General features: G+C 35.5%; 1 long non-coding RNA gene across 3 annotated transcripts in view; it reads left to right on the plus strand.

Annotated features, from left to right (window-relative positions):
• LOC120297871 overlaps positions 1–13,298 on the plus strand; it is a 67,169-nt gene extending 53,871 nt beyond the window's left edge. For all 3 annotated transcript variants that reach the window (XR_005553910.1, XR_005553909.1, XR_005553908.1), the window contains 3 exons: positions 1,777–1,928; positions 4,912–5,046; positions 13,240–13,298. This is a non-coding gene — a long non-coding RNA (uncharacterized LOC120297871). The remainder of the gene's footprint in view (positions 1–1,776; positions 1,929–4,911; positions 5,047–13,239) is intronic.
• The last annotated feature ends 1,170 nt before the right edge of the window (positions 13,299–14,468 follow it).

Here is a 14,468-nt window from a genome sequence, read left to right on the forward strand (position 1 = left end):
CCTTGATAAGTATATTTAGATAGATAAAACCTTGCAACAAATTAAAATATGAAAAAAGAACTGGCGCTCATAATTTACAGTAAAATGTCATTAAAAGGCCCTGTAGGTATGAACTTTTAATATGTGGTGATTAATGGTGCATAATCTGCAACCAAAACTGCCAGACTGTTAATCTGTACCAGTTTCTGCTTTAATAACATAAAACTACAATTCTATTTGAGACATCAGATCATCATAGGTGATAAAGCTTTACACATATCTAGTGAAGAAAATTACTGAATATTTAAAGCTTAATTTTTCTTAATCTTTTAGAGAACATTAAAAGCTCCATGAATTATTCTCTCTATAAAAAATTAGAGTACAGGCAGTCCTCAACCATGGTCATCTGATCAAAATTCAGAGGCTTGGCAACTGGCATGTATTTATGACTGTTGCAGTGACCCAGAGTCATGTGATCACCTTTTGCAATCTTCTAACCAGCAAAGTCAATGGGGAAGCCAGATTCACTTAACAACTGTGTTACTAACTTAACAGCTGCAGTGAGACACTAGCAACTGTGGCAAAAAAGATTATAAAAAAAAACCTGTCTTATCAACAGAAATTTGGGGCTCAATTGTGGTCATAAGTCGAGGACAACCTGTACTTTATGCCTTCTTACTCCTGCCATTAGCTAAGGAAGAGTTATTGCATCATCAATATCAGCACCTGTAAAAATTGTGTGCCCAATGCACAATTTTAGGTGAAGTTTCATTTTTGGTTAAACATTCAACTATCAAGTTAATATAAAAGTTATACAGAGGGAGACTGAGGATACATCCTTGTTTATCCCATTTTATGTAGGGCATGTTTAATGACAAACAACCTGTGTGTAAATAAGAGTGAATAAGTGGCAATCAGTTGTTACGCTTATTCCATATTTTATATCTTAGTTTAGCTTTTTCATCTATTTCTTCATTACATTAGTTAAATATACTGGGAATTGGTTAATTATAATGAAACAGGCTATAAAGTTGACTTGTTCCTCTGCCAGTATGTTTACTAAGTCCACCAGTCTCACACTGTTAAACAGAGATGTCTATCATAGATACTATTGATTGTGTTTAGTAGCCTAATTGATTGTACATCATAAGATGTTCTGAGTTACCCTTATTAAAAATAGAAATTATTATTAGCGCCTAGTATTTTGAAATTCAGGCTGAACTTGTCTTCATAAAACCAGAGTTGTAGCCCACCTCACAATATATTTTTTTTTAATCCACAAGAGGGTCAATTTTGTTCTGGATATCTTAATAAGTTTCAACAGGCTGACCAGTTAAACCTCCTGTGAAATCGGTTGGAGCCACAGACACTTTATTGGAGAAGCAAAGTTTTTCCTACGAACATAGAAATTATATGTTCCTCTCCCACATTACTGCTGGCACATGGCTTTCTAATAAGGTGATTCAGTGCCAAAATGAGAAAAAAGAAGGTGGAATTGTTGGATTTGGCAGCTGAAACTAATTGCTTCCTTGCTTTATTAAATCCATTTTCTATGTTGTTGCTATCAGTTGTTTATACTGCTTTTTATTTTGTATGGCATTCTGATGGGGGAAGATTTAATGCATTCATGGTGAAATCAGAGTTTTGAATTATAAAAGGGCAACTAGTAGTGCAACTTGCAGTACACTTATTTGGCTGGTTTGCAATAATGGATGTTCTAAACTATAAAATGCAATTGGAATTCCCAGTCTCTATAAGAAAAAAAATGATATTTTTCTTCTTCACCATTTTACATAGGAGGACCTAATATCTGTTCTTAGAGTGAACTGGAATAGATTTTTCACAAGGAGCTCCCAAGACAAAAAAAAAAAAAAAGATTTAAAACTACTGAGAGATTACCACTATCAAAACTGCAATCAATCTTAAAGCTGCCAGAGAACTATAGCAAGGTTTGTTCTAGATACATGATATTCAGAGTAGCTTTCAAACAGTTTGTATATTCTCCAAGATAGCTCCTCCTGATTGCTCTATTTAAAACAGTTAAATCTACATTTCTGTAAGACTGCTAAAATATTACATACATGCTTAGCTTGGTGTACTACAATAGAGAGTGCTCTCATTTCTCAGGTTGCTGTTAGAATTTAAGGGGAAAGGACATATTATTACATCTTATTAGGATTTTAAATTTACCTCCTACAAACCTATGGGTTTAAAATATAAACAGTATGTTATTTCTTTCACTGCAATAATAGTTTCTTCTAGGGTGAATCTCTTAACACTAAATAGAGCAAGCAGGCTGATTTCATTCCATTTTGAAGATCGAAATAGACAGGTTAGATGGCACTCAATATACAGTAGTTCTGAGGAAGAGCTAAAATCTTTCAGAGTACTAATAGTGTTTATGACATAGTTATATTAAAGCCTTCAGGACATCTAGTGGCTGATTTTGCCATACACGAGAAGAAAACCTGAAGATGCAAAGACAGGATTACAGTGGGAACATGGAACATAGGAGGCACGAGTATGGGAAAGCTCAACACAGTGAAAAGTGAATTAATTAATCTATAATTTGACATTTTAGGCACCAATGAATTGAAATGGACTGATACTATACAAGTTAGGTCAGAATTTACCCTGTTTACTATTCAGGACCTGAAAACAAAAGAAGAAGGAACCATCCTGCTTTTATAGTTAGGAGGGGTATAGCAAGAACAGTATCTGACTACAATGCAGTCAATGATCGAATTACATCAATTAGACTTTGTGGATATCCTTTAATATAATGATCGTTCAAGTTTTTTGTCCAACCATTGTTGCAGAAGAAAAGATTGATGAGTTTTATCATCAAGTTCAATTTGAAATTGACAAAACATGCAAATACGATATGTTGCTTGTGATTAGAGGATGGAATGCCAACATTGGAAATATTAAAAAGGAAAACCTAGTTGGATTGCATGGCTTAGGATACCAAAATGAAGCAAGAGAATTACTTAACAGTTTCTACATTTAAGCAAGTTCTACATTAAGCTAAAGAAGAAAAAGGCAATCAGTTTCCATGATATAATCTTCAAGATATACATATTTTCAAAGAGAACTTCAGGAATTGCTTTGAAGCTCTGAACCTTATTGATAAGAGAACCAGAGCAACTATGTAATGAACTTAAGGAAGTCGTTAAGGATGAATGTGAAAGAAGACTACCAAAGATGAAGAAATGGTAAAAGGAAACCGGTTATTGGAGCAAACTGTGGAAATTGCCAAGAAGGTAAGGGAAGCCAACGGCAAAAAAAGACAGGAAGGAATTCAGTAAGAGTTTCAGACAGAATAGAAGAAAGAGATAAAAAAGATGGTGCTAATGACAACAGACAGAACAGCCAGCCTTAGAATTGGCAGTGATGATATCGAAGTGATGGAAAGCTTCTGCCTTTGAGGAGCAACCATCAACAGTAAATAAGTGGTCAATAAATATGCCACAGACTTCATAAGAACAGCCATGAAGAGCTTGGAAAAGATCAAAAACTGTAATGTTTCTATATCTACAAAGATCAGAATAGTGCAACAAATTGTACTTTGTGATTATCTATAGGAGTAAAAGTTACTTTGAAGGAGGATGGTAAGGAGTGTATTTTCGCTTTGGAACTTTGATATTGGAGAAAGTTCCTGAAAATGTCGTGAGCTGCCAAAAAAACAAAGAATTATTGAACAAATCAGCTCAGAGTTATCTGTCAAGAAACAAACGACCAGGCTCAAATTATCCTACTTTGGGCACATTATATGAAGAGCTAGTTTTCTGGAGAAGGCGCTAAAGCTAGAAAAGGTGGAAGAAAGATTGAAAGACCTGAAGGACTTGGTTAGGGTCAGTTATCATCTATCAGTCTATCTTTGTAGTCGCTTAATGTTGAGATTGACTTGATGGCATATAATCAATCAATTGATCAATCAATCCATGTTTTTACAGAGAGCTCAATCCAGTTGTTTCACATTAGCTAGGCTTTCCTACTACTGCAAGTTGTTTTCTATGAGTTGATCTATATTTTAATACCAATATATGCATATTGACATCTTCTGCATTTATAATATATTTTTCAATTTAGATTCTATCCCCAAAGAATAAGATGAGGATTGTAACAGATTTGAAATTGCAAGAACCTTTACTGTATGAGGAATTTTAGAAATCTATTGTTTTCTGTTACATACGTTTTTTATCTATTTTTCCCCCTTCAGTGATATATTTAAATTTCTAGAAGTTTCCTCAGCATTATTAAGACTGACATCTTGGTTTTAGATAATTCAATCTATACTGCTTGTTGCAACAGCTCAGACAAGGCAAAGTAAGAAAATGATAGCTTTATCTTCAGCTACAATACATAAGCAACAAAATTAAGTGACAAGATTTGTAATCTCTAGACACAAAGGAAAATAAATTTTGCCTTAACTTGCTTTTTATGATATTTAGTTTTTTATTTGCAGTGTTTATCCTTTTAAACAGTGGGAAATGTTTCTGATCCTGGGAGATTGATGAGTTGCAGAAGTTTTTTCCCTCCTTAATGTAGCTATAGAATTTCCACCGAATGGGTGTTAATGTCCTGATTTAACAGGGTTCATACTGGGCTGATATCTTTGTGACGGTGTTGGACATATGGCAGCAAATCAGCCAGAAACAAATGGTCAAAATGCCTAAATAAATTTAGAGAAAGTTTATCTTTTAATACAATTACAAAACAATATTATTTAATTCAATGTTCAGTAATATTTAATTTAGTTGTGCTACATAATTATATAGGTAGAATCCCAGTATTTCTAACTGTATGGCATAAGGCCACATTATTTGAGTAACCATCTGTCCGCAAGGTTATCTGTCCACCCCACCAAGTCAGATGGAATAGTTTATGCCAGGTCTTCTCTACTACATGTTGTCATCTATCATTACCTAGGAAGTGAATCTTTCCACAACCATGCCTACCAAGGGAACAATCTTTACCCTGAGTTACAGATGAACCCTATGTTCCCTGTCTTCCAGAAGATTGTTGAAACTAACTCTTCCTTCAAGTATTGGGCCAAGATGGGAGGTAGGCCCAGCATTTTTTAGTGTTTTTTGAGAGGATGCTGTTATAGTAATGTGCTGGGATGTTAGAGTTTTAATCTTGTGTTTTTATTATTTGTGGGTTTGCTAGCTGCCTAGGATTGTTTTGTATAATATAGATAGCCATATACATGTTTCAGATAAATAAAACAAAATAAACTTCTGTAGTCATAAATGGTAAGAGGTTTATGGAAGCTTCCTATCTTATCCAAAGTTCATAAAAATATAATGCAGAAATAAGTTTCAGTGAAATCAAGGTATTATATAAACTCTTGAACTAGTAAATATCCCAAGTACGCCTATGCCTCTTAGTTGACAGGTGGCAGGCAAAAATATATCCACTTCCAGGAGAAATTTAAAGTTAAATTCAGTGAGAATGAGTTACTTTAGTATGTGGAGTAAAGCAAGAAAAGAAGGAATGGTTGATAAATGAATGTCTGAAAAAAGAAAGTTGAGATCGCTTTGTCATATACTGTATAGAGAATACATAAATGAAAACTAAATTGCCAAAGGAACATATAAAGTAAGAAGAAATGGTTTGAGAAGAAAGTAAAAATGAGGAAATCATTGTTGGGTGGATTTGGGTAGATTCGGAAAAAGAGTCGTGTAAGACATTTAAAGAACAAAGAGACAATGTATGAATTAGTGCACGGATGTGGTAGAATCAAGAGTCTTTAAAAGGAGAAAAAAGTACAGAAAGATACAATAAGTTGAGTTGGTGTAAACCAGATTTAATTACATTTTCTTTTATCTTACTTTATATGTTTTCTTTTGTGTATTAATTTAGTCCATACTCCTTTTCCTGCACTTTCCTTGACCCTGCTTATCCTGTAACAGAATAATATGAAGGGCATGTACTTAATTTGCCAAACCTCTTTGAAGATAAAGACTACTGAACAATCAAAAATATTTGTCATGGAGATTAGAATCATTGTAACAAATTACTATGTACAAAGAAAAAGAGATACTTAGATATAGATTTCAGAAAAATCTTAGATTTCTTGTAATTAATATCAACTGCTTGCCAGATACAATGTACATGTCTTTAAAAAAAATTCACATACTACTCAGCTGAAAATGTGTGGTATTCTGTTCAAACAATTTCTGATATATGCATTTGCAAAATATAGATTTTAAGGATATTACAATGGAATTTGTAGAATTGGGGATTTTAATTATTGATTTAGGCCCTTTATACTTGCAGAATCCACAGAAATATCATAAATTTATTGCTGCTGTTTGCATTTCATGACTTTTGAATTTCACTGTTTATATTTTTTCCTATGTATCCACAGATCCATACAATCTGATATATAATATACCAATTGAATAATAGTGCATGTTGCCAACTAGTGGTGGGATTCAAATATGTGAACAACTGGTTCTCTGTGTGGATGCCGCTTCCAGAAGTTCATTCTGGGCCCGGGGAAACAAAAATTTAGCTATCGGTTCTGCCAAACTGGTGCGAACTAACTGCATCCCACCACTGCTGCCAACCCTTTCCCTGTAGCCTGGTTTTTTTTCAACAGGACACAGAACAATTATTTGTTTATTTAAGCCAGTTAAATAGCCCATTGCCATGTTAGTAGATGAAGCTGTTCATTTAGCCTCATGTCTATCAGAAATACATCATGAATAACCTTGTACACCTGGGATGTAACTTAATTTTTCATGTTCCTGAAATAATGTATTTTCTGTTTTGTAAGTTTTGCTAGGATAATATGCTTTTAGCTGTTTCTAAAGTATTGTATTTAGAGAGCACAGCACTCAATCTCTTTCAGGGAATATCGCCAGAATAAAAGCTTGCATAATGGAATAAGTAATAGTTTGTGTACAAGAGGTCCAGATTCAGACTATAAAATAAGTCTGCAAAACAAAATACAACACATTTATTGATGAATAATTTAAACCATAGCGCCATGCACATTTGATAGTTCATTTCATTTTTCGTGAATTGTCTGCAGAAATTGTGCTATGCATCAGGGAATATGAATATAATAGGAACAGAATGATCAGAAAGAAGGACAGTGAGGGGAAAAATATAGATAATAAAGCTCCTTTTTCTAACTGCAGAACGCCTTAGAATAAGCCATTCTATTTGGCTGTACAAATAGGAATATAAAATATCACAGAATGTGTATAAGATGTCTGCCAACCTTGGCTTAGCTTTTACTTTATTTGTAAAACTATACAAATTATAGAAAAAAATAGAAATAAAACAGACATGTTAACTACATTGATTTCTTAGGTTTCAGCTTAGGATGGATTGGATATGAGGAAGTACATTGATAACATATAAAGCTCATTGATTAATACAAAATCCAGCATTGTATATAGCAATGATCCTATTACCAATAGGTATTATAGGAATGGTATGCTAGGAACAATAGGTAGGAATGGAACTCTCTGTCCAACTTCTGCATCAGTGTTGAAGCCAGGTAAATCAGGAGTCCCCAATCCCCTGGTCCATGGAGTGGCACCGGTCCATAACATGCCAGAAACTGGGAAGCATAAACAACTGAAGCCCCATCCACAGGATGCAAGCAGCACAGAAAACCATGCCTTCTCCGATCCATGGAAAAACTTCTCTCCGTGGAATTAGTCTCTGGTACCCAAAAGGTTGGGGGCCACTGAATTAGATGATGGAACCCACATCTTTCTTATGAGAATAAAAAGGCAGCTGTCCAAACTTTGTTTTCCCATCCTATGTCATTTAAAAAAAAATTGTTGTCTAATCAGGGTCTTTGCTGAGGAGAGATAATAAGGTCAACTTAGAGGATGGGGCATTATTTACAATAAGTGGTCAGACTGGTACTTTTACAGGTAGTTCTTGCTTAACAACAGGTTGCTTAGCCACCATTCAAAGTTATGACAGATTTCCCCAGAACTACTTATCACTCAGTTTTGAAGTTCCAATAGCTGCACCACAGAATCCCAGAAATTTTGGGCATTTTTTTGCTGGTTTCCAGTGTTTGTTTCTGGTTTTCAGCAAAAAATGCCTGTTGGGGAAAATGGGTTTTTTAATGATCACCGCATTAGCTTAATGACTGCCCCATTTACATAACATACACTGCCAAAAGATTGGGTGTGGTCACGTTGTCATCTGCTTAACGATTGCCACAACTTTTGACTTCCTGTAATTCAAAGTAATAAAACTAATCAGTAAAAATATAATCAAAATATTAAAAGATGCTTTAAAATTATTGTGATGTGGTGCAGTAAGAAGAAAATGAATGTGGTCATAACCGAGCATTCTTCTCTGCTTGGTTCTTAGAATCTTGAAAGGATCTGGAAAACTTTGTTAAACGTAATGACTGGAGAGATTAGGAATTCTGCTTAGACAAGTAAGAAACTGTGGAAAAAGGAAGTGAATTCTACATAACATTGTGGTAGAAAATTAATGAGTTAACTGGTTGCTGCTTCCAAATTTGAGTTAAATTATTAGAATGCCAACTATGACAAAAATCCTGCTTTTTGAATATGTATGGAGATTCTTGCTCATCCAGATCATAGAAAAGTCAGCAGTCCATCTGCATTTAAAAGACAAAGGACACTTTTGAAGACAGCAAAATCCACATTTTGGACAGAGAGGACCATTGGTTTGAAAGAGGGGTTAAGGAGGCCATCTATGTCAAAATTGAACAGCCCTCTCTTGACAGAGGGGAAGGGATACGACATCATCTATCTCTAGTCTACAACAGAGTCCTTTCAGCAGTTCCAAGAAGGCTCCACATCCATTTGCACTACTCAGATGACCCTGAAGACACAGATAAACCTGCAGGTGCCTCAACAACTGTTTAAAAGAATGCAAATGACTAGCTATCTGCAAGGAGTATAAATCCTTCCATTCCCCACCATCCAGTCAGAGCTGAATAAGCTTCTTGGATGAGAAGTGAAATGTCTTCAAAGAAAAACAAGAAAGTCTAGTTGCCTTGTAAAAAAAAGCACCTTTGGCATTACCTGCTGTTTGAAGCTAACCAGAAATTGTATAGTACTAGTATGTGCATTAAAAACGTCTAGTTTTGGAATAACTTGACATGAAGATAAGATAGCGAGAAGAACTAACAGCCCATAAACAGAGAAAGATGGCTCAGATTTATTCATAAGTTGCTTGTCAACCCAAAATCTAAAATCTCATCTCATATGATGGAAAATAAATATTAATAAATAGGATGTAACAAAGAAAATGTATAATCTATCTTTTTCATTTTTATTCAAAAAGTGATAAATTGGTTTGTATTTTTATGAATGAGATAAGTATTGATCCCCTGTCAATCAGCCAGATTTCTGGCTCCCAGGTGTCTTTTATACAGATAACAAGCTGAAATCATGATTAAAGGGAGTGCTCCTAATTTCAGCTTGTTACCTGTATAAAATACACCTGTCCACAGAAGCAATCAATCAGATTCCAAACTCTCCACCATGGCCAAGACCAAACAGCTGTCCAAGGATGTCAGGGACTAGATTGTAGACCTACACAAGGCTGGAATGGCTATAAGACTATCGCCAAGCAGCTTGGTGAGAAGGTAACAACAGTTGATGCGATTATTCGCAAATGGAAGAAACACAAAATAACTGTCAATCTCCCTCATTCTGGGGCTCCATACAAGATGTCAACTTGTGGAGTTGCAATGATCATGAGAACGGTGAGAAATTAGTTCAGAACTACACGGGAGGATCTTGTCATGATCTCAAGACACCAAGAAAACTATTGGTAACACACTATGTCGTGAAGGACTGAAATCCTGAAGCACCAGCAAGGTCCCCCTGCTCAAGAAAGCACATGTACAGGCACATCTGAAGTTTGCCAATGAACATCTGAATGATTCAGAGGAGAAAGTATTGTGGTCAGATGAGACCAAAATCGAGCTCTTTGGCATCAATTCAACTCACTGTGTTTGGAGGAGGGGCAATGCTGCCTATGACCCCAAGAACACCATCCCCACTGTCAAACATGGAGGTGGAAACGTTATGCTTTGGGGGTGTTTTCTGCTAAGGGGACAAGACAACTTCATCACATCAAAGGGATGATGGACAGGGGCCCTGTACCATCAAATCTTGGGTGAGAACCTCCTTCCCTCAGCCAGGTCATTGAAAATGGGTCATGGATGGGTATTCCAGCATGGCAATGACCCAAAACACATGGCCAAGGCAACAGAGGAGTAGCTCAAGAAGAAGCATATTAAGGTCCTGGAGTGGCCTAGCCAGTCTCCAGACCTTAATCCTATAGAAAATCTGTAGAGGAAGCTGAAGGTTCGAGCTGCCAAACATCAACCTCAAAACCTTAATGTCTTGGAGAGAATCAGCAAAGAGGACTGGGACAAAATCCCTCCTGAGATGTGTGCAAATATGGTTGTACAAGAAACACCTGACCTCTATGATTGTCAACAAGGGTTTTGCCACCAAGTACTAAGTCATGGTTGGTGACGGGGTCAAATATTTATTTCACTCATCAAAATGCAAATCAATTTATAAGTTTTATGACTTGTTTTTCTGGATTTTTTGTTGTTATTCTGTCTCTTACTGTTAAAATAAACCTACCATTAAAATTATAGACTGATCATTTCTTTGTCACTGGGCAAATGTACCAAATCAGCAGGGGATCAAATAATTTTTTCCTTCATTGTATATAATTGTTTTTGTAAAGATATACATTTTAACTACATTTTAATCTTTTTTAATAGGGCCTAAATTCCCTATGATGAGTCTTGTGTGCTTATTTTTCCCATGTTTTACCATCCTTTGCTTTTTATATTGTAGTCTTATATTTCTATACCCATTTTATGTTGCATTACTTAATGCTGGTCTTTGCCCATAATAAAGTTTGTTTACTTGAGGAAAAACATTATGTCCTTTTCACAGAAGAGATTTAGTTGTAATAGATTAATTGGTCCAATAATAGAAACTAGACTTTTTAAAAATCAACTAAAAATCATTTTGCTAATAAAGCAGATGGTTTTTATCTTTTTAAAAAATTATCCTGTAGGAATATGGAACCAAACCAAAAAAAAGGCTATCTTAACTCAAGTATGTCAGAAATGTGACAGAGTTCCATAGTAACAGAAAAATATGCTAATAAGTCAGATGTTTCACAGTGCAATTAAAGAAGAAAGCTACTGTTACTGTTATCTGTAATTATCTCACAAATCATTAGTTACATTTAATGAGATAAGACATTTTTCTCCTTTTGTTTCATACAGATAAAAGGGAACAGCTATTATCACTCCAGAACTTTCAGAATTATCTGTATTTATTCATGTTTAGCCACATGATATATGTAAAATATAATTCAAGGCTTTGATTAAAATATATGCATTTTTTGATCAAACATTTCTTTTATAGAGGAATATATAGGACCAATAGAGTCATTTTACAAAATTAGTGAATTGCTCTCAAATTTTGTGTTTCCCTCTGACTTCTTGTGTGTTGCACAAGGATAGGTTTGAACATTTTGACTTCTGCTTCTAGTTAATAACAATGAATTGCCTTCAATGGATAGGAACGTCATCTTGAAAAAGTTAAGCGATGTCAAACCTAGTTAATATTTGGATGGGGTAGTCACTTGAGAATTCCAGGAATGCTGGCTAGGCTAAAAAGGGAAAAAAACAATTCAGAAGAAGACAATGGCAAATCACTTCATTAAGTGATGTTAAGTAAAAGTGGTTAAGGTGCAGCCTAGAAACCAGGAGACTGTGAGGTCTAGTCCCACCTTAGACATGAAAGTTGGCTGGATGACTTATGATTTATGATCCAATTTTGATTAATCATTCTCTCAGCCCAACCCACCTCACAGTGTTATTGTTGTGGGAAAAATAGGAGAGGAAGGAGCATTAAGTGTGTTTGCTGCCTTGAGTTTCTTATAATGTAACAAAGGAAGGATAGGAAAAAATCTAACAATAAATAATATTGCCAAGGAAATGGCATAGATGAATCCCAATAATCCCAAACAGCTAAGCATAATCCAAGATACCCTGTGTGCTTGCATCTCATCCATACCTTTAAGTAATGGCTAACATGAACTAGGTACAATGACTTTCAGAACAGGAAATCTCAAACTGAAACAGCATATTTGAAGTAATCACAACTGATTTTAAGCACAGAATATGCAAATTTCAGGCAGATATTTTAAAAATAATAATGATAAAGTTGGAAGGGATCTTGGAGGTCATCTAGTCCAACCCCCTGCTCAGGCAGGAACCCCTATACCATTTCGAACAAATGGCTGTCCAGTCTCTTCTTAAAAATTTCCAGTGTTGGAGCATTCACCGCTTCTGGAAACAGGTTGTTCCACTGTTTAATTGTTCTAATTGTCAGGAAGTTTCTCCTTAGTTCTAGGTTGCTTCTCTCTTTGGTTAGTTTCCACCCGTTGCTTCTTGTCCTGCCTTCAGATGCTTTGGAAAATAGCTTGACTCCCTCTTCTTTGAGGGAGCCCCTGAGATATTGGAACACTGCTATCATGTTCCCCCTTGTCCTTCTCTTCGTTAAACTAGACATACCCAATTCCAGCAACCGTTCCTTATATGTTTTAGCCTTCAGTCCCCTAATCATCTTTGTTGCTCTTCTCTGTACTCTTTCTAGAGTCTCAACATCTTTTTTACATCGTGGTGACCAGGGCTTTTTTTCCTCATAGAATGCCCAGAACAGAGTTCCGGCACCTTTTTGGATGGAACCTTGTAGGGTAGGCAAGGTGGGTTGCATGCCGTGTATGAGTTCCGGCACCTTTTTTTTAGAAAAAAAGCACTGGTGGTGACCAAAACTAGATGCAGTATTCCAAGTGTGGCCTTACCAAGGCATTGTAAAGTGGTATTAATACTTCACATGATCTTGATTCTATCCCTCTGTTAATACAGCCTAGCATTGTGTTGGCTTTTTTGGCAACTGCAGCACATTGCTGGCTCATATTCAAATGATTGTCCATTAGGACTCCAAGATCCCTCTCACAGTTACTACTATTGAGCAAGGTACCCCCTATACTATACTTGTACATTCGGTTTTTCTTGTCTAAATGTAGAACTTTACTTTTTTCACCTCTGAATTTCATTTTGTTAGATAGCACCCAGTGTTCAAGTCTGTCCAGATCCTCCTGTATCCTAAGCCTGTGTTCTGGAGTGTTGGCTTTTCCTGCCAGCTTAGTGTCGTCTGCAAATTTGATAAGTTCCCCATCTATCCCCTCATCCAGATCGTTGTTGAAGATGTTGAAGAGCACTGGGCCCAGAACAGCCTTGGGGCACCCCACTACACACTCCCCTCCATTTAGATGCAGTTCCATTGAGGACCACACGCTGAGTACAGCCGGTCAGCCAGCTACGGATCCATCTGGTGGTGATACTGTCTAACCCGCATTTTTCTATCTTATTAAGTAGTAGATTGTGATCTACTTTGTCAAATGCCTTACTTACTTTTGTAAATTGCATGCATCATCTTGACTTTTTTGACTGCATTCTGCACACATCTCTGCTTGTATGTATTAGGAGTAGATGCTGTGATTTTAGTGGCAAATTCTAAGAGGCTGAAAATAAAAGATTTTATGTATGCATATATTCATCGTGTAGCTGTTGTAATTTGCTAGCACACCTGGTGGCCGACAAACAAATGTACATCACATAAAATGTCCTTGATAAATATAAATCAAATGCCAATCAACAAATAAGAATTTCCCAACCAAACCCCAAATTCAACACAATACAAAAATAAAAGAGCTGACTGAATTCACCAAAATTTTGTTTTTTATTTTCTGAATTCAGCATATTGAGGGGCCAGCTTGATTTTAATCAAGACTAATGCTGCTAGAGAAAGGTGTCAAAAAAAAAACCCAACCCAATTATCCTTCACTTCCATGAAGGGACAAGAAGCAAATTACTATGCCATTAAAAAAAGTCTGGAAATGTTTACAAAATAATTGCCAAAATTATATTCACAACATTTGGAAATGTTAGAAGCAGTAATGAAAACAAAATTACAAAAATTAAAGGAATTATTTTCTGAAGGCAGATTTTGAAAGTAGAAAGGGAACAGTTAAAGAGATGTGAAAAGGTCATTGGGAGATTGAATTAAAGTTTTTTTAAATTATTATGAAGAATGGAGAAAGACCAAATAAATATCAATTATTTTCTTTTTTAAAAAAACAGTAGAACTCTAGTTATTCAATGAAACTGAATGGCTTTCTGATTACTTGTGAATATTAATAACAACAATAAAAAAAAGGATTTTTTGCAATGTTTTCACTATTTATAAATCATAGTTTTAGATTATATAAAAGAAACTACAGCTTGACTAGAACTTTGTGGTGCTGTGACCCTATTTCTATGCTGCTTTCAAATTCTTGAATTACTTGACTGAATTATAGACAAAAATCTATCTAGTCTTGGATCACTTCTGGAACTGTGTTTTGTCACACTGGCCTATCAA

This window comes from Crotalus tigris, unplaced genomic scaffold (genome assembly GCF_016545835.1).
Source record: "Crotalus tigris isolate CLP2741 ecotype Arizona unplaced genomic scaffold, ASM1654583v1 scf7180000023718.2468807, whole genome shotgun sequence".
NCBI lineage: Eukaryota > Metazoa > Chordata > Lepidosauria > Squamata > Viperidae > Crotalus > Crotalus tigris.